Raw genomic sequence first — 26,400 nt, 5'->3', positions numbered from 1 at the left:
AGACAATTTAACTGCATTAAATCAGGTGAAAATCATTAACTCAGTGTCTTTTCATATATTCCCATACTGGTGAACAACCTCAGAATATTTTTGTATCTGTGTGCATTTGCACTTTCAACGCATTCTTTTTGGTCCTCTGCATACTCCTGTCTGGGTTTGTTTTCTAAAAACTACCTCAGCAAAACACTCAAGAAATTAAGAGCTGGGATCTTTTCCCCTTACATTTTCTGGAGACCATAATTTTAGCACTTGTATAAATGAACTTATGTGAACCCGAACTGCACATGTACACAAAAAAGAAACTAAATCATATCATTTAGCCTGCCCCAAAAGTGTAATTCACCAACACAGCTCAGATAGAAAATTTTTCGGAGTGAATATTAAAATTTTATGCTATCTGCAAAATAACACATACATTTTAGGAAACGACAATTAAGAGCTATTTTGTATTCTGGAAACCTGAGGAGTTTCTTGTGTTTTTTAAAAAATAGATCTTCATGCGTGTCACTTATTTGTTAAAAGAAATCCCCCGTGATACACCTGCAATGCATGTATACAAAGAGACATTTAAATCCCCTTCCCCGTCTTCCATTATAGACTCCTGGTCTCTAATTTCCTATAAGCTGGTCTTTTCCCTCTTGAAAGTGTCTCTTCCTCTGTCTCTGATATCACATGGACTTACGTATCACAGGAGATTACCTTTGATAACCTTTCTAGGTTATTTGTGTGTCTCATTGATTTGCTGCTCACAAGTGAGAATGGTGCCGTGACAGCAGAGAATACATGTCACTGACTAAAAGAAAGTCCAATTTCCGAGGAAGACATCCCAATACACACTTTTCTGACTCTGCAAAGCCTTCATGTGACAAGTGCTCCCCAAAGGCTGTGAGAACCACATGTGCCAACAGCTCACAGTGCTGGGCACACATTTAGCTGCAACCGGCTTGGGGTTGCTGCAAGCCAAAGTCCATCCTGAAGTACTTAGCTGGGATGGTGTTAAGCAGCTCTATTTCGAGGTCCTGTCGTGAAAACATCTCAAACATTTGTATGTTTTTGACTGTGCTTACAGGCTGGTGGAAATATATCTGCCGGACATGTCAGAGTGCTGCTGAGGAAAACAGCTTCCTGTGCACTTCCCACAGCTCTTGCCACTCTTGCTGGCTCCTGGGGATTGCCCGGTTATTACTCATGTGCTGTGCTTGTGGAGGGGTGGGGGGGGCACTAGTCGCACACCCACTGGGCTAGATGCTGTATATATAAAGAACAGAAAGGCTATTTCTAATCTCAAGAGTTTATTGTCTAGTATTTTTATCTTCTGGCCAGTCTCTTCTTAAGTCTTTCTACTGTAATGGCACGGTAATGTCAAAGCTAAATTTATGACACTACAGTCAGCAGTAGAGGATCTGACAGCAAAACTGTTTGATGGCACAAAAAAAACTGTCTGATGGGAAGGAGTGAATACAGAGGGGACAAGAGCACCACAGCAGGGCTTGCCTCTCATTCAAAAACCTGAACCTTATAAGCACCATCGTGTTTCTTGGCTTGTCAGAAAAATAAAACAGGAAAAATAAAAGAAAAAAGGAAGTTTTATAGACAAGAACTAAACTTCAGGTGAAATGCCTTAGTTCCCTTCCAGCTGGAAGGAGAATGTGATTCTAAGGTAAGATAAGGAAGTGATAATCTGCTGCTTGTGTAGGATCCACTGGAACAACTACTTTCTTTAACAAAGGAGAAGCTCACATGTGAGTAACATTCCCCCTGCCTAACGATTCCATACACTGTAACTATTTGTTTGCCTTTTTTTTTTAACAGCTCCCTTTTCTGCTGCTTATGCTGCGCAGTAAATGCCACCACTAATGAGATAATATCAGTGTGTTTGAGAGCAGACTGACCCTGCTGTTTTCAAGCAGTTTCAACTTCTCGACAGTCAGGAGCCTGCCTAATGTTTTGTGGCTGCCTCTGGTCATTGACATGGTACAAACTGCCTTATCTCCCTGTGGGAGGGAGGTCATTGCCAAACCCACGGCTACTTGACTGGGGAAGGAGGCAGTCTACAGTGATTCAAACACATAGCCTGAGCCAAGCAGAAGGCCTATAACAAATAGCCTAAAATAGCTCCAGTCTGAATGTGTTTCAATTTTTCTCTGTATGTGAACAGATGACATGCATTGTCACAGCACTATGTATGGTTCAAGAGGCTCACTTAAGCATTTTACAGTAAAAACCCATTGTTAAGGATTTCTGCAACTTGGGTACTTTCTCAAATATCCTTTTTGCAAAGCCCTCTCAATGACCCTTTTTGTGTCAATGCAGAGCTCAGCTCACAAATCAATTGTCCTATTTTTATTTCAATATTACACTTCCTTCCAGAGAGCTCACAGGACGATGCCGTGCATTTTGCCACCAACACTTGCTGAGTTCCCCAAGAACACCCTCACTGGGCAGGAAAGCAGGATTACCGGAGACAGTAACAGGAGTTCAAGCAGTGTTAGCCCTTTCCCTTCTCACAGTCAGATCTGTTGGTGTACAGCATTTATTTGTGAGATCAGATATCTACCAAAAGGGAGTAATGTCTGTGCAGCTAACCATCTGGAATGTCACAGGAATGAGCCCAGGAGAATTTGTGGCTTGGGGAAGGAGGGAGCCTACCATACATGCAAACTAGAGCTGGCTTGTAGCTTCCCAGGGAGTCCAGTTCTTCCAGAGCTCCACCAACTCTGCCCACACTTGGCAAGACTCATCCAACTGCGACTTCCCAGCCCCATGACTCACTATGCGTGAGCAGAGTGACTCAAATGCCAAATTTCTTTCCAGGATCTCCCATTAACAACACTTTTGAGAGCACCAGACAAAGGCTCGGACACACATTGTCCACCCAGCTGCTGCTGGTGCTACTCAGCCCTTCAACTCTTTATGGGAACAGAGGGTCCCCCTGTGGGACTCCTGGGAAAGGACAGGGATCTTCAGCACAAGTAACAATGGCACAAGGTGATCCTACTGCTTCTTGCATTCTGCTATGTGTTAGTAGAGTGTCTTGCTGCATAACTGGGGATCTGATGTACTACTCCAGTACAACGAAGGAATACACTAAAGTAAATCCTAAGTTACTTCTGACCTCTATTATAAGGGAGATATTGGCATTACAGACAAAAAAAGCAGATCAAAACTTGCTGCCACAGTCAAATTTTGTACATAGCATCAGACCACAGACACTACTATATTATTTAAGGCTGAAGTCTGCTCCTGAAGGAGCATCCTGCTTCCATATAACTCACCTGGAGACATACATTATTAGCCAGGGATATACACTGGTTGTATGTACAAGAATTTTTAATCTCTTACTCTATTTGGAAAACTTGAACTACAAAATTGTGTCTCACTTGATTTTTCAACTCCCTTGCTACCTTTCAGTTGTTTTCCCAGGAGCTGAATACCAGTTATGTTCACTGTTTCAGCAACTTGAAACCAGTTATGAATGGAAACATTTACTACAAAAAGAACAAAACCAGAAAAGAGAGCAAACACAACTGTCACACCAAATTACATGGAGTTTGTACTACACGGTTATTACCACTGCAAAGCACATATGCTATTTGCCTATGGACCAGTCACTTGGGGTTGACAGAAAATGGTTATCATGGTAATCTGGTACCTCACCATCTCTTATGAGGGTGCTTAGAGCTAAACTAAAGGGTGGGGTATGTGCTCACACCACAGACCTGGCCAACTGGTGGTGTTTCCTGGCACACCCATCCCTCAGATTGAGGCTCTTTGTGATGGGGCAGGACACCTGCAAGGTGGGACTCTGAGAGGAAGCCCAAGGCTGTGTGTTTCCTGCTGGGGAGGAACAGCACAACTGTTTTGAGTCAGCTGCAGGCAGGGAGTTGCCTTTCTTCTCCATTCAAGGCACCAGCAGCTGCTGCTCTGCTGCTTACAGTGCTCATGGTCTTGCTAGTGAAACCCCACCAGCAACTCCAGCCCACAATGAGAAGCACTTGCTGCTCTTCCAGGTAGGGAGAGCTCCATCTTCTCTGCAGTATTTGTACCTTGCTCTTTGCCTAGCACAACTTGTTGCTTTAGCAAGTGGTGTTTTGGTCCTCCCTTTCCCACTAGTGCTGTTCTGGAATCTCATAATTTAGGGCAAGACTCAATAAGAACTCTGCTTATCTGTAACAGTGGAGAAACTCAAGCCCTGGAAAAAAGACTTTTAGTCTTTTTCGGCCAGAGGCCCTCTGTGCTGAAATTTAATGAATCTCCCTGATTCTACAGCAGAAAAGCAGTCATTAAATTGTCATGAGCGAAAAAAAAAGTATTGTCAGTTCAAATTTCTTGGGGACTCAGCTGAAGTCTATGTCTCAGCACAAGCAGAAGATGTGAGGCATAGTGATCCCAAGATAATGCATTATTCCTCTGGGTAATGTTCAAATGTTTTTGTTTCACTAGTGTGTCCTATATAGGGAGCTTCCTGAAGCAATGCTGTTTTTAAAAACCTAACAATTTATATTAAAGTTTTTTTTTTCCTCCATCTTTGTACCAAAAATAGATTGTTTAGCTTCACAAAAGTAAGGAGAAAAGACCACAAAGACCTTTTCAGTATGGCAAAGAGTGGTCTTTACTGCTCTTCAAAGCTATAGTAGTCCCAACTGATGAGGTGATTGCAATCTACACAAAAGTAACAGCCTGGTCAGAAATGTATCCTCCTGTTTAAAGATTTCAAATAAACGACTCTCATAAATAGCTTTTAAGTCACATTTATGTTAACAAAATGACAAGTTTACACCACATCTCGAGTCACAGCACATCACAAATAAACAGAAAGAATTAACAAATAATCCATTAATAGAATCAAAGGCGAAACAACGTGCTGGCACAGTCCTGAATATATGTACTTCACAACACATTCTTCTTTGAAACAGAGAGAACAACAGACAGTGCAAACTATGCATTTAATTTGTGCTTAAGCAATTGCAAAGGCATAGTAAAAGCTTGTATTTTTTTTGGCCCAGCCCTCTGTCATAATCCCATTGCATACTTTCAAATATATTTTTAAATTGCTCAGCTTCTGTCAACAGATTCATTCAGGGTTGTGTTATTCAAAAGGTGAATGTAAAATTCACAGCGCTTGCAACATCCACTCTGACACACCTATAATGAAGGATCACTAAATCACCTCTTCCCAAGTGAAAAGGAAATTAGAAATAATAGATACCAAAAAAGGAAGACAGTCCCTGTATTTAGCTCCAGCATGCCAAGGTGATGCCAAATATACTTTAAGACTTATTTCCATTAAAAAGATACTGACCAAAAAGAAGTGTTTACCTTGCCTGACTTTGCATGGGTAAACATTCCTGCATCCAATGTAAGGCGCTATATCTAGAAATGTATCTTTATCGGGAAACTAAGTAGACTTCAGTGAGACCAGAACAGTCCTGGGCCTAACTCTGTCATCAGAGAGCCGGACGAAGTCCATAGTAGCTCCACTGGTCACGTTGAGCTCAAAGCCAGACCCAGAAACTGCACCCTCTTTCACCCCCACCATGAAGCAAATCCTCCCTTCCAGGCTGCACAGACAGAGGAGGGCTTCTGAAGCCATATGAAGCCATACCAATTATTTAAAAAGGAATGGCATTATTGAAAAACGTTATACAAGCAGTGGTAAACCTCAGTGGTCTGGGTTTGAGACAACAGAAAATCCCTTTGACAAGTAGTAAACACACTAAAAATAGTTCCCGGTTCTTTTTAAAGTCAGCTTAAAATAATTCTATTTGGTTTTTTGTATCCTATTTTGTAGTTTCATATGAAGGTGCACAGCAATCTTTTACCAAAATGACTAAGGTCTTACTCTGAAGGCTGTTGTGGAGCCTAATGAAAACAGAGAAGATCATAGGACTATCAAGTGAGGACCACATTTCAAAAGCAAAATTCCAGCCTGTGAGGAATGCCTAAAACTCATAATGAGATTTTGATGCATCAAATGTATCTGGGAACAGAAAAATACTAACTTTAATGTCCTGAGCAACCAAGACAGAATGGATAAGGATTTACTTAATCTCAGTGATAAATTGTCTAGGACAGGCTGTGACCATATTCTAAATCATTTCCATCAGGTTAAAGACAGCCACCCTTTCCCTCCACATCTCAGCTATCACAGGGAAAACATCACCCTCTACTACTAAGAAAGAGAAAATATACCTCTTTCTACACCAGGCATGAAGAATGGGACAGATCTCATCTCCTTTACACTTGAATTAGACATCCAGATTCCCTTAGAAGTCAATGGAAAGAAACAAATAGTTCAAGAGAAAGACTTAACCTCACCCTCTGTCAGACACGTGCTTTAGGGTGAATTATACCTCAAATGTGTTTCAGGGTTGTGGTTTTTTTTTCCTACACTGACAATACAGGGAGCTAGCTCAGACATAAATTTACATTTGATAAACTCTATCCTAGGTTGCCTAATTCCCCGCCTTGCTTCAATAGAGGATGCCACCTTCCAAATGACAATAATTTATTTAATCACCTATGTTTACCAGGTGGTCAGAGCATGTACACAGTCAACACCTCTCCTGTATTAATTGTGGAAGCCTAGCCCTGTCCCTGTATTAGCTCTTTTGGCTGCAGACCTGAAACACACCTCACCTTTCTCCTTCAGACTCGTTTGTGGGGAAAAACTGTTCCTCTCCTGAGGCAGCTGAGCACACACCTGCAATAGCCCCTGAATCATAGTATCATAGAATAGTTAGGATTGGAAAGGACCTCAAGATCATCTAGTTCCAACCCTCCTGCCATGGGCAGGGACACCTCACACTAAACCATATCACCCAAGGCTTCATCCAACCTGGTCTTGAACACTGCCAGGGAAATCTAGCTTCTGGCTAGTTATAACAGATAACTTGATTTCTGCATTTTCCTTCTGGTGTCAGTGGCTTGAATGAATGTTACTCATATGCTCTTTAAAGTACTCCTTTCTTTGTACCCTGCTACCCCCTGGTTTCAATCCCAAGTGACAATCAGGGGATCCCAGAAGAATGAATGGCCTTTTTTTCTCATGAGGCTGAGCAAATTTCAGCCATCTTCAAGGCTAGGAGAATTACTATCCAGGTGCAGGTTAATGTATGCTTTTGAAAAATTCTGGACTTTGGAACATATATTAGTATGTACATTTAATAAAACATCCTATGTATTTCAAAGGCTTGGCATAAGTTGTTATTATTTTCACTTTGAAGTTGCTGCTTTTTTCTTTTTTCCTCTTTTTAAATAAATTCTGTAATTTTGATGAGTTTTCTTTTCATTTTGACATAACAGGCATTCCCCCACAAGAAGGAATTCTGTGATCCTAATCTTCTAATTCAGTTACTGAGTATCTCCAAAGTATACTTGCATTTCATTGCTGTATCTCCAGTACAGCTGTAGCTATACTTAGCTACCCCCTATCTAAAATCTGATGTGTTCTTTAGTTTTCAGTTCATTAAGGTTCATTTTAGCTTTTCTACTGAAACAAAAGCAGTGTTTCCATGATCCTAAAAGTAGCAGCTGAGGGGAGAAAAAGCCTTTGAACATTTGGCACAGTAGTCTGGTTTTTAATATTCTCCTTGTACACAAATTTAAAAGAAAAATATAGGAGCCTTCAGCTCCTATAGGAGCCTTTTTATACTGTTTATAGGAGCCTTCAGCTAAGAAAGTAAACAAAGCTTCTTTTAAATATAGCTCCTCAGACAACTATAATGCAAATTATGAAACAGGATGGGAACTCACTAATGTTATGCTTACTGTGCAATGTGCAATCATACATTTTGAATAAACAGCAGAATTACTGTAAAAGCACTTTTATGGGATGTCTGGTATCATGGTCTGTCACTCAGACTTTTCCCAAATGCTGAAAACTTTGGAAATAAGACTGGTTTTAACTACTGTACGCTGTGGCTGTAAAATATAAAACCTCAAGCAGCCATTTTATATGGATTTTCACCCCCAAAGAGAAAATCTGAAGAAATCTGTTCAGAAACAAGCCATTACTCTTTTTTTAGCAAAGACTACTCAGTTGTGTGTGACACATTTACCTTCCTGAACTTCATTCACATCTCCTTTATATTTGATATGAACAGATACAAACTTTTGTCGTCCAAGATACTAAATGTAGCACTGACAGATAACTGAAGGGAATAAAACATGAAAATAATTGCAGTGGATTTTATATATGATCAGTTGGAAGCTCTCCAGTATTTTACTAATTAGAATTGTATTGATTAACAAAACCTCTCCAATAGTGTATCTGTTGGCAACTTGTTTTTCAAATACACTTTCATTAGTCTGAATAGGAGAAATAGCACAGAGAGCTGGGCACTCAGCTCAGATCTCTCATCTTTCTATCTGGGTATCATAACCAGTGAGCAGGAGAGCCTCTCTTTGGAGTCCATTACTCCTGCAACCCTCCACAGTGGCTCCCTTATTAAGGTATCAATCAGATTCAGGTTTCCTCTCCCTGGGTCTCTCCAGGGTCTCTCACATTCTCCCTGAGTATGCTAAGCCCTGAAGTTATCTGCAAAACATGGGCACTGCCTCCCCCAGTTCTGCCTAGAGAGAAAAGGGTGCTGGCTTTTGTTTTGTGTTGAGCTCAGAGTTGTTGTGTGGGAGGTATTCTCCAAGGACTCTGCTGGCATGAAGAATGGGGAAGCCTTTTCCTCCATGAATTCCAAGTGATTTTAGGCATGTTTTAGATGTTCAACCTAGCTAAGGCAGCACTTCTGTCAGCAATAGACAGCAGCAGAATTTTTGTCATTTAATGTTTTCATAACCAAATCTATATATTCTTAATGGTGAAATATTTTGTGTTATCTCTGCAGAACTCATAGTCTGGATAAGTTGCACTGCTAACCTTCGAACATTGTTGTAATTTTTCAGATGGGGACGTTGAACAACTTGCTGATAGAAGAAAAGGTGAAGGACAGAAGCACTGGAGGAAATCACAGTCTCCTGCTGCCAGCTTTCTGGATGACTGGTGGTGTGTAATTTTTGTCATGTATTCTCCTTAATAAGGAAATAAGGAAAGGCCCATGCTGAGATATCTGAATGTATATCTTTTGATAGAGCTAGTCCTAAAGTTGTTTCAACTTTTCTCCTCATCTAGCAGTTGCTGAGGCACAAACATGTAATCACGGGAAATGCTATAATTAACCATAAATCTCTGCTTCAAATCAAAAGGGCACTGAGCTTTCATTTCAGACTGACAGACTGGAACAAGAGCACAACTATTAGAGAATCTACCTTTGAATCAATTTCTGTCAGTGTGCTGGCTTTGCTTTTTTTGGTCTAACCCACAAATTTGTACCTGTATGGTTAACCAAAAACTGTACATTATTTACCAACATCAGCATTAAAACTGAAAGGTCTGGCAATGCTCCATCTTGGAACTGAAGAGCCAATACTGTACACTTACTTTAAGAAACATGCCTAAGAATATTACTCCTTGTATAACTCTACATATAGGAAGTTGAGATTAGAGTTTTCCTAAAGCTTTTGACTTTTTTATCCATTAAATTGTTCTGGGTTTGTGAGAAATTGAGTATTCTCCAACACAAGACCTGATTTTGTGAAGAATTTCACACTTCTGGTCCCACTGAGGTTTCTACTGAGGTTACTTTAAAGCCCTCCTTCACCATAGTATATGAACAACTAAATATTTTGAAGAAAAGATAACAAGAAAAATATCACCTACTTCCTTCACGTTTTAACACAGACTACAGGAGAAATGTTGTTTGTAGCAGAACTCTGGTTATCCTACAATTAAAGTGGGACAGCCCTAAAACTTTGGCTGCAATTGGGCTGATTTTCAAGTGTCTAACACCTCCCCCCCCCAGACTTATTTAGTTTACACTGCAATTTGCTGGCATCATGGACAAGTTCGAAACAATCTGAGCAGGGTGCTCCCAAAATCCTGTCTTCGCTCCAAATCAATTCCTCTCTTGTCCTGTCCTGTCCTACAAGGAGTAGGTCTGATTTTTGTTGGGATTATTGTGAGTGTTCCTGGGCTTCAAATTATGGTTCCTTACCTAACTTAATTGATTCCAGTTGTTGGAGAAGTGACAATAAACCTTTTATGGGAGATACTTCATGTGTGAATACTCCTGGTCTAAATCGGACTGTGATATGTATAAATGCAACATTGTGTTAGGCCTTTTGTGACAGATCCTGTGTGGTTCAAATGGAGATACCATGGATTTGGAAGGTGAGCTGTAGCCAGTCCCGGAATGATCAAAGAAAGACAGAAGTGATAAACCACAGGCAGAGAGCTACAACTAGCTCCTGCTCAGAAAGCCGGGGTTTTGCTGGGGAGATATAATACATTTGCAAGAGGAAAGCAAAGTACATTGGACAAAATGATCTAGAGTTTGGGCAACATGGTCTAGTGTGAGATGTCTCTGCCCATGGCAGTGGGGTTGGAACCAGATGATCTTAAACTCCTTTCTGACCCAAACTATTCTGTGATTCTATGATATGTGAATGCTCACTGCAAAACTGTTGGGTGGGGGAGTTGAAAGGAGGCAGGGCACAGAGTGGTGTAAAAACACAGAGGAGTGCAGCCCTGAGAAGGGACTGTTGGTATTGAAAAGCAGGACTTCATGAAGAGGCAGTGGGAGAGAAACTGGAGGAAGAAGAAGTGGCTGGCAAAGTCAGCAGGTGCAAGGAGTTTGCAAGTGGTGTATTCTTCCCTTTAAAGTCTGATAAGATATAAGAGACATGACAGACAAAGGGGAAACTGTCTGAACTGGGTAAGATGCCAGGGTAAGACATGCATTGCAATCGCATCGAGCAGAGAGATGACTGCAATGGAAGCAAAGGGAAGGCTAAAGCATGTTTTTTCTAAATTCTATCAAAATACTCCTATGACCCTGTTTGAAATACAGGAAATTTACTGACAAAAAACCAAAGCAAAATAAAAACAAATGCAGATTGAAGCTCGCCTGCTGATAGCACATGCAGCTCTGGAACGTCAGGCTCAGCAAAACCTACTGCAGTGAACTCATTTGGTGAGCATGCCAGTAAATCCCAGGCAGTGACTTCCAGGGGGTCACAGTTAAGGTTCTGCTGGTATACGCCAGGACTCCTCATTTTCTGTTTTTCCAGAGGTTTGAATTTGCTGAGCAAGGCATTCAGGAAAGACATGAGAAACCACTGGGCAATTTTAACTCTGTCTTAACAAAGGTTTTTTTGGTCACTGGATTTGCTTATAGGTCATTGAATTAGCTTACAGGAGTTGCAGAGAGGAAATCACATTTTTGAGGGAAATTCAGGCTGAAGGACTCTGCAGAACCCTAAAGATTGACCTGTGTGATAAAGTTAATATACAGAAGAGTGCAGGGTCAGTGAGTGCAGGTGCAGGTTTCTGTAGCTGTCCACCCATTCCTCCATTCCTTTTTCTGGAAAAGGAGAAATCCACAGGTAGAGAGGATCTCAGCACTGTGTAGACCTCAGTTTTATACATAGAAATCTTAGACACTCACTGTGGACTTAGAATAGCTGCACATTTTCTATAAAGGATAAATACAGTTATTATAACCCCAGATCAACATAAGCCACGCATGATTATGTCATTTGATTCTTAAGAGAAGCACAAAAATCATTGGTTAAACACATATCTAAAACCTGGTTAATGACTTCGTTAAAATGGCTTAAGGTGAGTTGTCTCTTTGATTAGGGTATTGTCTTCTAGTGCAAAAAGGCCAAGCCAGCAATATCTTTTATTTTGCTTCAATTTTTTACTTCAGAGAGGCTTCTGGAATACAAAAATCACAAAGGGCTGTTTTGATTATGCTGGTCTGGTTCTACTTTAGGGAGTTCCTTTAGCTGCTGAGCTATATGATAGCTCGACTGGAGCTCCTTCACTCTTCACCATGTTTTTACACTCATTGTTCTGTTGTTCAGAGAGAGCTTTCAGCTACAGAGTGTAAAGTCAGGATACTTTTAGTACAAGTTTTAGTCTCATTTCAAAGTAAAACAGGTTCTAGCATCTGGGTTAGATAAACAGATGTCTCAGAGAGGTGATGACATTGTTAGTGGGCATTTATAAAAGATGACCTGGCTATATGAGAAATTTCTAAATCCATCATGGATTTGTTAGGCTGAGGTTCTGAGGCATGAAAAGGCATATGTCTGGTTTTGAGAAAACGCTGAATAATGTCTTCTAGCTACCCATGAAGTATCTACTACTGCAAAACTCTTCTACTTGATAATCTATGTGTCACTGACTTCCTTAGATATGTTTACTTGGGGAAATGAAGAATACCTTTGAACTGCTTTTGACTTTATTTCTCCTTTAATTTTATTGCATAACCCCTTACATCTAGAAAAGTATACAATTAATTATCTAAATGGGCTATCATTTGTTTGACTTTTTCATTTTGTTTTTAAAATAATTTGATTATGTTTCCAGGCACAAGAGCCAGTTTCTTAAAGCCATGGAATTCAGTCTTGCTGCTGTGCCCTAACCAAGTCCCCAAGTTACAGAAATGAACAGCTATAGAGGCAGAGGAACTGAAAAAGTGCTCATGTGTAAAACCATGTCACAAAATTTCTCACAACTAGACATATGCAAATAAAAATGTGAACGAATAAAAAAACATTTACAGCAACATGCACACTGAATAAATCAGGAAATGGAATAGAAATGGAACTTGACTTACTACAGAAAGTGCATCCTCTGTGTGTGTATATATTTATAGCTACATGTATAGAATATATATTTAGTAAAATTGTGTCTTACCAGGAGAAAGTGCTGACAGTCATCCCAACTTGAGATGTTTATTAAAAACTCAGAGAGAAAGAAAGAGAGCACTGTTCTGATGAAGTTCTGAGCATAAGATTTCTAAACTGCTTTTGCCATGCTGTCCCTGAGGTTAAGATCTTGGGATTGCAGGTATTTATACAGTGTTGGTTTACTATCATGAAAAATGTTACCTTTCTCTGGGTGAATCAGAGTATTTTTCAGTTTTACTGGCCACATGCACAGACAATTAGGAAAAAAAAGAAAGAGTTTGGGAACTTCACCTCCACCCCGTTCTCATCAAATCTTAACATACTGGTTTTGTTTTTTCCTGCAGACTCTTAAGGAGAGACAAGTGTATGTTCTTTGCAGTTCCTGCCCATGACCCTGTCCTGCCTCAGTTCTGTTTCTTTTCCTCAGTAGGAAAAACTCCTAACAGTTTTCAGTGCTGGTGCAGCTCCACTGGCTGTAGCACTACTGGAATCTGAAACCCAAGAAGGTGAAGAATTGTGTTACACAACACTGAACACCATGCATGATACCAGACGTGCACTGGGGTGGAACATGCAGCCATACTTTCCCCAGGGCTTGTCTCTGCCAGAAAACAGCATCATGCTCGAACATAAGAAGAAATAAGGCATCAAACTCTGTTTGGAGCTTGGTTACAGACAAGATGGCTAGGATGCAGCTATGTGAAAGCTGAGTGCTATCTGGGATTTTTTCCAGTTAATAGAGGTACCTCAATGGGAAAGCCACCTTCTCCATTTCTGGATAGACTTAACAGCATTTCCAAGGAAACCCTCCTGTTCTATCAGCTGAATTAACTGAGTCTTCTGACAGTTTGCAGTGCAACCTTTGACAGCCACTTGCAGGTCTGTCAGCTGTGGACAGGAGCCTTCACAGACCAGCCAGCCTTCTCAGCTCTGACCAAACCCAGGTGACAGCCATAAGGGCTCACAGAAATATAAACTGTTCTATATTAGTTATTTCTCTGAAGCACATTTAAATATCTGGAAGTGGTATTCAGCAGTTTTAAAGATCTGTAATTTTTCAGACTGATAGCATCTATAATAAACACAAGATAACACCTACTTATCCCAAAATCTAGCTTTTATCAGCTACACCACTGACATCCAAAGAGTTAGCTCTATGCATGCAAAAAGGCAAAACAGTCATTTTGCCTTTGCAAACACAAAAGTTATTTTCCAGGGGCTGTCATATTCATTAGTCACTTAAATTTCAAGTTACTTCTTTTTGGCAAAGTTCAGTAATAGTCAAAATGTTCTCATGCAACAGCATAATTTTCCCTAAGCTTTGGAGTCTGCTTTTGGAACAGGCAATGATTTTTCCCCTATGTGTAAGAGACACTTCTGAAAATTTGGGGTCAAACAGATCTGTTACTATGATCAAAGCTGAAACCGGCAATTTTGACAGCTTTACTGAGTAGAATACAGCTTGCAACTAGTGATGGGTTTTATGAGTGAAACTGGAATCTCAAAAATGTGCCTTTATATGCAGCCCATAAAGGAAAGAGTCCAAGCTAAAATACTCCATTGATATTAAACACACATAAAGCCTTATACTGCTTGCTACACGACCTGAAGGCCATAGAGAAGGTAAAAATCAACATCTAGAAGGCATTCTGCCTTCCTGTAAGGCTCTCCATCCTACATAAGTATGATCAGGAAAGGGACTAAGGGGATGTGGTAGGAAATACAGAAAATACAGCTGGAAAGTAACTCAAATGTTTGCAGTAGTTATTCTCCCTGTCTTCTCCCTCCTTGGAGAATAAGGAGCACAGGTGCATCAGAAGTGCTGGCTGAACCATGGTCCCTCTAGAATCTGTGGGGTCATTTAAGTATGAGGACCAAAGTTTTAAATTTTCAGAGGAAAATGTTAGTGGTGTGTCCAAGAATCAGCACAGAGGCTTCTCAGGTTGGATACTCATCCTGAGACCTGCACTTGGAGCCCAGGGATGAAGACCAGTCCATGTCTTTTCACAGCAAAACAATCCTAAAGCTTTACCATTGAAGTTCATTGTTAATGCTGTGGAGACATTTCTCCCTTTCCTGTACACTCTCCTAGAGGTGGAGGACCAAAAAGTATAACCATCCATCCAGTAAGTTTGAAAGTTCTCAGAAAATGATTCAGACGGATTATACTGTCACAACCTTATTGACTACTGAACCTGAAGACCATAATTTTCTCAAGCCATATGTATAAATATGGTTGAAAATAAATTGTCTTTTTATTGTCTTTTAATTCAGACACTTACTCTAATAGACTAGTGAAACTTTCTATTCTGCCTTTCAATGTCATCCATGTTGCTCATTAAGGATCAAGATGAATATTATAGAAGGACCTGGCAGATGCCACGATCTAAACCAGCCAAGGCCCTCAGAACAAACACTTCTGGGAAGGAAACAAATGAAACCACCACTCAGAAAATCAATTGATATTTTCCAGCAGACAAAAAAAACCCCAACAAAACCAAAACCAAAAAACAAAAACCTCATACACAGGAAACTAAAAAGAGAAGCTTCTGTTATTCTGAGGTAAAAAGCATGAACACAGGGGAAGTCCATTTAGCACAAGCATCATAACCAACAAACCCAAGTAAGAAGAGCGATCCTCTCCTCCCAGCCTCTATAAATGTCATCAGTATCATGTGCAAATCAAATTTTGCAAGAGAGTACACCCCTGCTGTCATAAACTTGTAAGTGCAGAAAATTTCCTGCTTTGCTCTTGGAAAACTTGTCATTTGTCATCTAAAGAGCACATGGGAGGTTTGTTTCCCTTCCCTCTAGTCTTACTTTGGTTGAGGTATGTACAAAATTTTCCAGGCTCTTTACACCAGAAGTCTTTGACCAAGATCCAGATGACTCCCTTCGTTTAAAATGCTTCCCCTCCTGTATCTGTTTGGAGTTTGCTGAGGTTTTCCCCTGCCTGTTCCCAGAGTTTCTGGAGAGTGCCCAGTCATGGCTTCTCATCTGGCAGAGCCTGGTATGAAGTCATCTGCCAGAAGAGGTATTAACCATCTTTAGAGATGTGGGGATGTTGTTTTTAAACAGGATTGTTTTAAAAATCACTGGAGATTTAAAATGGAGCTTTTTTTTAAGTTTTTCTTTTTTTTTTTTTTTTAAATGCTGGATGATGGCAGCAGAAATATACCGTTCCCACACATGCTCAAATAAAATGATCTGCTTTATACCTCCTCCTAATTTTATGGGAAGCACATGAAAGAATATTCAGCATTTATTCTTGACATGAATTCTTGTTGTTTGAAGAGAGCTGAGAGTTAACACCTTTCCTGAGCTGTCAAAAAAATCTCCTACAGCCCCCAGTGCAAAAACTCAACCAAGAAACCATTGTCTATTGTCCAAAATGCAGAGCTGGCAGCCACGTGCCTGTGCCAGTCACTGTTAGTTCGTTGCATTTTTTTTTCCCAAAGATAGGTACAGTACCTCTTTTCTTTAGCATTTGTCACAAAAGTTTAATGTGGTTACAAGGATGTTAAAAACCCCTGTACCCTTTTTGGTCTCTGTCTCCATATCACTATTCAACTACCCATCTGAACCCCAACATTTTTAACTGAAGAACAAGACAAATAATTATGATAAATCTAAGCCAACCCTAACACACCAAAAATGAACAAAAAAAGCAAACACCCCCAAACACCATCACATCTATAGTTCTTACCCCAAAAGAGAAAAGTAACAAAAGAAATTTAATTGCCTCTACTGATATGAGAGGCAACCTGCTCAAACTCTATTTCATATTTCAGCTGTATGCAGCAGTAAAAGGGAAAATAAGAGGGAATGACATACTAAATTAGATGTTAAATAATATACATTAAGCAAACACTTTATCCAGCTTCACACAGAGACATGTAGTCTGACATTTAAGCAAGCCAAAATGGGGGGGAGGGGGGGCATCAAAATATCTGCTGCTTATTTTTCCAGTTTATTTTTCCCTTTTCAACTCTCTGCACTAACAACTTTTAAGAGGCCAAAGATATTCAAAGTGAAATGTCACCATTCTTACAAGCTTAAATAAACTATTTATTAGCGGTAGACTAAGTACTCTGGAGAAATTTATTTGCCCTGGCAATAATATTTATAAATGACTTATGAAATATTATGACATTGTACCAGTAGCATTGCAGTTTGCCTGTGAGGATTTAGTTCCAATCAGCAAGTGCACTTAGAAGGGGAAAATATTTCTATGCAGGGCCAGTGAAGTGTGCAGGCAACACTTGGGAGAAGATGAAAAGGCTGTAAGTACAGTCTTTTCTTTGACACTGGCAAGAAGTAAGTTTAGAAGCAATAAATAAATAAATCATGCAGCTTAAAAAGAAATGCAGCTATTTTACAGTCCACATCAATTGAGTCTGCTGCTTGTGACAGAGAGGTCTAAATACAGTGTGGCTAAGAGAAGGAGCTGAGCTGCTCAGCCACAGGACTGTGAAGGCTGTGAGACTAGCAGAGGGGGAACACAGGTACCTATTGAATATAGGGACACATGGGCTGCTCTTTACATTACTTTTTTTGACCAGTGTACCGAGGCAGGAATGATAACGGAAACCCAGCAATTAGGTATTCCAAATAGAACTGCTATTTTAAGAACAACAAACTTCATTAATGGTTTGGGGGTGGAGGATGGGGAGGGTTTAGAAGTAAAATGTGTGTGCAGACAAAGGGGTAAAATTCAGACTATTTAAATGCTAATAAATATTACCTTGAACACTTCTCCCAACTGACATAGAAGCCAGAACCTATTTTGCTGTAAACTATATAAAGCTCTTTTAAAAAATGGCTCACGTTGGTGATAGTTGTCTTCCACCACAAGTCAGATAAAACTCAGCAAAAAAGAGAAACAAAAAATCTGATTAATTCTAAAACTGGACATCGCATCCTCAGGTCCTCCTGGCAGCTTTGAGCATGGAGGGAAATAAGAATAAAAAATTTCAGGATTAGGTTCCTTGAATATTTTTTGCATTGAAGTCTAACTTAATTTTATATATTTTTTTTAATAACCGAGTCAACATACGCACAACAAAAGTTCATTTTCCCACTCACACACAGTGCATCTCAGAGACAAATCAAAAGAATATGCAGATATCAGAAAACAGCTTGTACCTTCATCTTTATTCCCACTGAAAAAGAAGTTAAAAGAACTAACTGTGACACAAAACCAAATATCTCCTTGGGATTTAAACACAGAAACTATAATTTGTAAAATCAACACGTGTCATGTGGAACATGTATTTCCAAACATCAACTCACTGAAACTACTCATATACTCCTTATTTGATTTAGTTCGTAAGTTCACTTCCTGTACTGCACTATTCTGCGTTACAGTATCTCCCCATAAAATCTGCATTACTTAGTATAAACATGTGCTATTGCACAGTACTAGCCTAGCAATTATTGCGAATGCTTAATGTGTTCATTCCAAGCTGCCGGTGTAGGTATCTCACACACGTAAGCCAGGAAGGCTGAGATTCTTAATTTTCAGATGAACAGTAACTTTCAAAGACACATTCAGTAAAATTCTGCTTAGCATTCTTAATCAGAGAAAAATGGCTGAATAAGGAAAAAAAAAGAAAATAATTTGAATGGCACATTCATGAAATTTAAAAACATTTTTAAAATGCCACATTTAGTGTGTGTGCAGTCCTCAATCATATCTATCTAAAGATTATGTTTAAAGAAAGTTGGATGTGAAACTACCTGTAGAGTGGATGCTGGATTCTATTCTTTCCCTCTCATACCATATTTGCTTTATTCCAACCCCATTGTGAAAATACTGCAGAGTCATAAGACTAAACAATGATACAAAAAGCCCACAAACCCCAGACTCTTCATTACTCCTAGGAGGCTGTTAGACTGATGCAGCAGACTTCATTGCTGCAGGCTTTAAACAGTAAGTTCTTAAGTTTCTTTATGTTTAATTTTTGACCTTTTTCTTTTTATTTTTTTTTTAAACTGACCCCTATTTCAATTGAACTATAGAATCTATACTTGAACTATAGAAAGCCCATGCTGAGATGTAAATAGGAGCAGGTCCCAACAACATGCAAGTCATCGGGTGTGTCACGACTTTCATCTTGACAAGTACATGGGGCCTTATCTCCTCTAGGGAGTGGCCCTGGGCATGAATATCTACAAACTTGGCCCAGGTTTCCTGTTTATAACCGAATAAGGTGTCTTTTGCCTAGTTTGCAAAACAAGCATGGAACTACCCACTGCTGATCTTCAATGTGTGCTTCTCAGACACATTTTTTTGCACTGAACATGTATCTTGCTCTTCTGCAGCTATTTGTCAATCCCCTGTGAGTGTGAGGAGGTGGGTACAGAAGACTCTTTTTTCTCTGCAGAAGTAATGACCAGTGAAAATGAAAAACCAAAGCAAAATATGACACCACAGACATTCAGAAACATGGGGCTGCCCACAAAATTTCGTTGGGATTCTTCCTTTTTCTCTCCTTGCCTTTAAGTACTTCTGCTAAACCCCTGTGAAGCATTCAGGATTTTCTCTGTGTAAGGTCTAGATGCTGTCACATAACCACAAATCAGACTGTGAGATAATCCTCTGAGCTGGGCTTGGAAGAAAGCCTCAGCTGTGGAGGACATGTGCAGTGAACCAGTAAACTGTTCTGCACCATGTACCTGCAGCCGCAGGGTGGAAGGCTTTGCAGCACAGCCATCATCTGCCCACACCCAGTACTCATGGATATTGGCTATGGAGAGACACCAGCCTCATGTTTGTGAACATCAGCATCATCCATATTTCAGAGCTGCCTCTGGTGAGTTCTGGCTATCTGCAGGTGCCTTCTGGCAGGCAAGATCTGCATGCCAAGCTATGTGCTGGGGACAAAATGGGGAGCAGATATGACAGGGGCAGGAAGTGCTGCCCAGTATGACCCCATGCAGCAGTGTACCTGTACCTGCAGTGCACAAATATGGCCTTTCTCTTGCTGCTTGATGTCAAATGCAGAAGTCAGTGGTCAGTGACCTAGAGATCAGACTGGAAATTCTAATCTAATTTGTGCCTCTCCTTGTCTCAGGTACCTGAAGCTCAGTGAAAGCCTCAGCACAGTCACAGCAACAAACAACACCCAGGCCAGTCTAGAAAGGAACATGAGGTGAGGTATCAAGAATCCAGTTCATCTTATGTGAAGCTTAAGTGGTCCCTCCTTGTCTAGACCAAGGGACAGTCAACAAAGGAGCTAAATAAATTCCAACAGATCAGTAGTAATCCCCTTTGAACCTTATCATCAAGAGATAAAACTGTGTCCCTCAGTTTCCTTTCTTTCTTCTTACTCTCCCCTCCTCCCCCCCATTAATCTTAACTTGCTCCCTAATATCCATCACACCTTTGTGCTGGGGCTGGGTGTGCAGCTAGGAGGTGTGTGAAGGTTACAAAGAAGAAATGAAAAAGAATCATAAATGTAGGCTAATATATTAAAAGGTGCAATACAAGATATATTTTGTTCCTTGCTGAATCCAACTTGGTCCATGCTGCCTGCTTATTCTAGTTAAATGCACATGTCAACATATAAAAAGTTATTTCAGACTGCAGCATTTCATTACCCGAGCCAAGCCAAATGAACACAGGAATAGCAACAGTACACACGCCAAGGAAAATTAACTTTTTTTTCCTCCTACTGTGACATTTTTGGAGGCAGCCAATTATACATTAAAAAAATCATGAATGAGCAGTGTAATTTTGGAGCCATAACTTAAAGTGAAGTATTCCTTTAAATATGAAATTAATATAATCATGACATTTTAACAAGTTTTCATGGTTCTGCATTCTTCTACAAGGACTCATTCTAAGTAAACCTATATGCTATATAAAAAGACCACAATAATCTTTTCCCACTAGTAAAATTGCTACTCTTATGAGTGTTACATATATAGGAGTTTTTACATACATAAACAGAATGTGGTCACTTGTGGGATCTATAGATTACATTGGGGGCATATTAAGGGAGTAGTGCGTGTGCCAAATTTGTTGGCGTGTTTTACAGTGTCTAGATTTTTCTATCCTGTGCTATTTTGTACATTTCCTGCCCTGACATAAATGACCTCATTAACAAGAAATTCTAATAAGTATACATAGGAGTTTTTTATTTCAAAAGCTGAACTTTGCTGGCTACAGCTTACTTCTGTTTTGTGACCTCCCTCTGTATGTATAGCCTTGGAGATGAAGAGAAAAATGAAACAAAATTCCACTCACACAAGGGAGTTTTCTGCTGAATGACATAACTGGTACTCCCGCCATTCCCAGCTATGGTAAGCATGCCTGGTAAGTAAATGCAGAAAAGATATTTTGGAGATTGAAAATAACCTTCCAAATACAAGCTGCTCATTTTTGCCTTCCAAGCCAAAGAGGAAATTACACAGCCGCATATGAAGTACTCTATTCCCTACATATTAAAGTTGCATTAGCTTTATAATAGTTCCTGTCACCATCTTACCCCCCAAGCAGATATGTTTTACCACAGGATCAGAAGTCTATTTTCTCAATCCCAGCTCAGGGTAAAACTTCACTGGGACTCTAGGATCTGACCCACTTGTGGTGATCCCTACAGTAATAGTTACCCTGTAGCTGGGGCTGAAAATAAATGTTGCTACCTACATCAGAAACACTGTTTTGTTTTGTTTTCTCTGGATAGGGAGTTCAGAATGTGCTATAAAAGGAGAGCTGAGAGTACCTACCAAAAGCTCCAGTCAGAAATCATAATAGCCAGTATTCACAGGGTGCTGAAAGTGCTTTTCAGACTTTAAAAAATAGAGGGTGAAATGCATAAAATGTAAAAGATAGGCAAAAAAAAAGGAAAAGTAGATGCAAAAATACAAAATATAAATCAGAGCTATATATGTATACACATCCAGACAACTGCACACCCAGTTAACATATACAACACACAGAAAAAAATGCTGACTAAGGTAGAGTCATGCAAAGCTGCAGGACCAGGCTCAAACTCAGTCTGGCCTGAAGTATGATTTGGAGGTCAGGCTCCAAAATTCTCTAAGAAGCTCTAATTTGCTTGCAGTTTCTACATCCAGCAAGAGTGACTCTGTGTTTCACCTGTGTCTGTCTCTGTCAAGCTATCATTTCCCCAACCTCATGTTCCCACCCAGACCTCATCTTCCAGCCATCTCCCCCAGCTCACCATTGCCTTCCTCCCACACTGCACACACGCTGTTACCCTAGGGCAGTTGCCCACTAATTTAGTGATGAGGGTGAACGAACAGGTCAGAGTCAAGGTGGGGCCAGAAACACAAATCTTCAGGGCATTACTGTGGTCTTACCTTCCTAGCCATTCATTTCTGATGATGGATATCCCGCTTACACAGTAATCATAAATTTAGCTTTATGGTGAGTATACTCTTCTGCCCTTCAACAAAGGGTGTCTAACTCGCTTGCCCAGACTAATGTCAGGTATGCGTGGCAGTGCTGGAAACAGACTGCTGTGCTTCAGTTTCTGGGTACTCACCAAAAACCATTCTCCCTACAGATTTCTGAGGTAAGAGCAGAGAAAACAGCTATTTATTCTGTTTGAGTGCAAATACCGACACTGATTGAACTCTGCGCAAAGATGTTAAAGCTTTTTGCATAGCACCCACTCAGTCTTGTTATAGGTTTAGCCTTTCACAGGCAAGACGACTAGCTGCTTGTGCCTTTAGAAACTCTCCAGACACATACGGTGACAAGTTGTGCAAAGCATGGAAAGGCTGCAGCTGCTAAGCACCTTGAAAGTCAGCAACAGAATTAACATTAGCAGGCAGCTCATGGCAAAGCAGAGCACGAAATTTAGACAGCTGATGTGTTTTGAGTTGCTGTGAAAGAACATGGGCTTCTGCTGCCTCCTAGGGTATGTCATCATGGCAGTGCCTACTGCTTGGGAGATACCTGAACTCATGTTAAACTTCTAGCTGCAGTGCAGCTGGCAGTGTACTTACGTAGCAGAGAGGCCAGGGTGCTCTAGTTTTGAGCATTTACTTGGCTTTTCTGCTTCCCCTGGAAAGTGTGCAGCAATATAAACCTGCTAGGGCTATTTTTGATCAGTACAACTAGACTGCCTTTGAAAGCTTAACATTTTAAATACACACTATACATTTTATGTTCATCCTGTTTCTTTTGGGAGTTTTGAGGCTTCAGGGTTCCTGCTTTTCATGTGCACCTCCACAGTGAGGGCTAGAAACAAGCAGTTTTAAGAATTCTCACATTATTGCATATCTCCAGATTCCAAAGCCTTAAGAAACACACAGACTAGTAGGAGACTTGTGGTGTTGTTGCAGAGCTAATAGCCTGCAATCTCTACTCCTGAAGAAGCAGGGAAGCTGTGTGAACCAGATCCCAAATCTAGATGGAGATTTGATTGCAAATTTAACCTGACCTGGCAGCTATAGCATGGCCCTGTGCTAAGCCCACATTTTAAATGGCACTGTTTTGGCCACCTTCTGTAACCGTTGATTCTGTTGAATCTGCTTTACATGCCATTGTTGTATGCGTCACCTCTTGAAGAGGAAAAGTCCTTTTTATGTCAGTTCCAGACTCCTATTCTTATTAGCGTTTTTCAGAAGACAAAACAAGGCACAATTTTCTGTACTTCTAGTCAGATTTTGAAAACACTGAGGCCAAAGACACTGCCATGTCACATATGTGCACTTTAATGGCAGTGCAGGTTGCAGAAACAAACACAGACCTGCCAATTTTGTACTTAATGATGCCCCTTCAACAGCAGCAGAGCCTGCCAGTACATTTTTAGTTATTATTTCTTCATCTACATCCTATACAATGTTACTAGGGAAATATGCTAGACCCACAGCAGAGACAGTGGGGTGCTGCAACTTCCTGAGGTCCCTCCAAGCTGAATTACTCTGTGATCCTATGACATTTTTATGGTACAATCACCATAGAATGAAAAATCCTGGCTATGGCCTAATGTGATAGCAGATAGTTTGCTTCATGGGGAGCGACAGGCATTTTAGATCTAAAGAAAGATTAAAGGAGAGATGTTCAGGATTGCTCAGTCCACAGAAAGGCACTGGATTCTAGAGAAAGCAGCATTTGAAGTTTTGAGGAATACCTCTAGATACTTTGTGATATACATCTAGATAAGGTATTTATACACATCCCTGTATGATAATATCTCAGCACTTTATAGTAACTGAAGTAGCAAAGTATTGTTTTATAGAGGGAGAGACTGTTTTGTTTGCATTTGAGCTGAGGTTCTCTGGCAGAGCACTCTGGGTTTCTGCAGCCAGAGCTCAGTGCTTGAGCCAACACTTCCATGTGCTTCCTTTCTTTCAGTCTATTCACAGTCATAACCGTTCCACACAAAGCCATTTTAACCTGCAGAAAAACACTTGCTGATAATGGAAAAAAAACAGTTCTTCAATTACAAGACCATGAATAATTCCCTATATAAACTGCTTAGTGCTTTAATATTTAATTATATTCTGACATCACATAAAAATGCATTCAAAGGTCAACCTTGTAATAAACTAAGCACTGTACCTACATGACCAGAAAAGATCTGAGGTACTCCACACCACCTTTCCTCCTCCTGGTCTCAGACTGCAATGTGTAACAGACACATTGACTAACGTGTTTCACTAAAACACCCCAGAAAAAAGCACTGAAATCAAACCTAAACTTCTAAGAAAGGAAAATATGATTTATCAACTTTAGCAGAAAAAGTAATTATTTTGTAGAAGTAAGTATGTATTACTGATCTGCTCACTATTTTTGTGCTGCATAAAATTTAAGGCTACATGTTGCAAAGAACAACCTGGTGGTAAATACAAGGAGAAAAGAGTTTCTCTGTTTATTTACATTTCATCTCTCTCTCCCTTACCTCGTAAGGCTTTATATGAAGCCTTTTATTTGAATTTACTGTTGAGTGAAAAGTTTCTTCCCTGTATACAGCCCATATTTCAGGTCAGGTCATCACAGTACTCCAGTGTATCTTGGTAGGGGTTTGGGGTTTTTTTCTTTTTCTTTTAGAGAGCTGTATCACCCTGTAAACTGCCTCGTACAGCAGTATACTTCATACTGCTTATTATACGTAATCCATTGCAAACATCCAGAGACTAATTATAGCAATTTAGACTCAATCTTTTCTTCTAGTCTACCCCTTAACATCTGATACTGGCCACCAGCAGCAACAGAACAGCTCCATGACTAAACAGATGTTTGCTCTGACTCAGTTCTTGCATGAAACAAGATAAATCCAACTGCTAGTGCAGTAATTACTTGAATGAAGAGGTCAATATTGCACAGCATTCAAATAATATTAAAACCTCCCTTTAAATTACTGATCTGAAAAATATGGTAGGTCTGGTAGGTCAGATAACCATGGTTATTCAGGATGCTGGAAAATCTTTCAATCAGAATCAAAATGAATGAATAACAATTTTAAACAAATTAATTAGAAATAAATTGGTTCAACTGAAATGCTCAGAAAAATTACAGTATTTCACCCCAATTCTGGTTTTCAGAAAGTCACTCTGAAGTAGAAAACTGGAAACACTTTCTTTTGGTATATGATTCAAAATACAGTTCCATAGAATGTGACACCTGTTCAAAAACGTTCCATTGGAAACAAACTGCTATTTTCAGATGGAGAAATATTCCAAAGGAAAATCCTCAACTTGCTTGTAAGGAAGGCAGGACTTGCAGCATCCAGCTATAATCAACTAAGAACAACTACAAAATCTATTTCTGAATATAGCTTTCCAAGTTAAACTGCTTAACATTGGCAACAATTGGAGGTCATAAAAACTGTTCAAATAAAATCTATTTGCATTAGATTTTTTTTAAAGCTGTTCATAAGAAAATACATGTTTAAAGACTTTTTTTATTATTATTTGAACAAGGTATAAGAATTATAAAAGTACTCCATTTTCATATCTCTAAATTAAGACATTTTGTGTCAGGAACCAGGATGACCAACCATTTTAATTTAGAATAACATATTAAAAATCACAAAAAGTAAAATCAAAATAGTCATAGCTGATCTGATTTCTGTTATTCTTTGGAAGCTCAGGTAAAAGCTCTTTTGGGAAGATTTGAATTTTTATCAAAAAAACATTACAAGATAGCCAAAATACTCTTAAAAAATTGTTTGTTTGTTTTTTAATTTCTTCACCCAGAAATAGTAAATAAATTGCCTCTTTGCTTCATAAGCAACAGAACTAACAGAGCTTTGTTCCCTATACATTTGTAGCTGGACTGGCACTTGAGAAGAGCCACACTCCACACTCACACTGCAGAATTTTCTCTTGGGAAGAGGGGGATTAGCAGAGTGTCTATCCTCTACCCAGCACGTATTTGCTCTAGAATTGACAGGAGATCATAATGTCTAAGATCATGACCCCTTTCTTAATTTTGGTTAAAACCAGTTGTGATGATGGGAAGGTTTAGGAGAACAGGAAGAGATGGAAGGCTCTCCCAGCTACAGACTTTGTGATAAACACTGCTATTTCCAGGACCTTTTCCCTGCACATTAAACAGTAAAGGTGCATCAATATGGTCTAGATATCCAATGTCATAACAGCCTGTGAAAATTTCCTTTCCCCAAAGGCTCTGTTATTTACCAGCAGCCCTAAATCGTTTCACTT

General features: G+C 39.8%; 1 protein-coding gene and 1 long non-coding RNA gene across 2 annotated transcripts in view; one reads left to right on the top strand and one right to left on the bottom strand.

Moving 5' to 3' along the window:
• Positions 1-26,400, bottom strand: part of LOC101871346 (potassium voltage-gated channel subfamily KQT member 1-like) — a 465,763-nt gene that overhangs the window by 163,817 nt on the left and 275,546 nt on the right. The window lies entirely within an intron of this gene.
• On the top strand, positions 3,883-15,022 carry LOC115946323 (uncharacterized). Its single transcript, XR_004080425.2, has 3 exons — positions 3,883-4,010; positions 8,902-9,001; positions 13,098-15,022. It is a non-coding gene; the product is annotated as an uncharacterized lncRNA (long non-coding RNA).

Source organism: Melopsittacus undulatus, chromosome 5 (assembly GCF_012275295.1).
Source record: "Melopsittacus undulatus isolate bMelUnd1 chromosome 5, bMelUnd1.mat.Z, whole genome shotgun sequence".
NCBI classification, from domain to species: domain Eukaryota; kingdom Metazoa; phylum Chordata; class Aves; order Psittaciformes; family Psittaculidae; genus Melopsittacus; species Melopsittacus undulatus.
This window is presented reverse-complemented; position numbering and strand designations above follow the sequence as displayed.